We start from the raw sequence: 509 nt of genomic DNA, 5'->3' as shown, positions 1-509 counted from the left end.
TACAAAGAAGCAAAATTAAGCATTAACTGATCCTTTAAGTAGACCAACAGAGAAACCAGCACTACAATTATCCAAGATATCCTATATATAAACAAATATATTTTCCCTTGCACATTTATTCCTTTCTATTTTATTCATAATATTATTTTTTTACACCACTGGCAAAAAGCCTTTCTTTTTCATTTATTTATTTTTTTTGTACTCACCAGATTTTTTTTTGTAGTTGAAAATGTAAATTTTTTTCAAAATTTTATTGATAAACAGATAGCCATGAGATAGTCTCAAATCAAATCGGAAGAACAGATTCAACAAATAACACACTGTGTATATTCTTCTTAGTGGTTAATTGCTGTACTACATGAGGACTTGAGATCCTATTTACAAACACCATTAGAACAAATCATTCTATTCATTAAGAGAATGCAAATATATATCTATCCTAACCACTTTGAATACACAGATACAAAATGGACATACATAGTATGAACTTCTAACTCTGAAGAAATATT

The sequence above is a fragment of the Octodon degus genome, unplaced genomic scaffold (genome assembly GCF_000260255.1).
Source record: "Octodon degus isolate 3935 unplaced genomic scaffold, OctDeg1.0 scaffold00063, whole genome shotgun sequence".
NCBI classification, from domain to species: Eukaryota; Metazoa; Chordata; class Mammalia; order Rodentia; family Octodontidae; genus Octodon; species Octodon degus.
Note: the sequence above shows the minus strand (reverse complement) of the source record.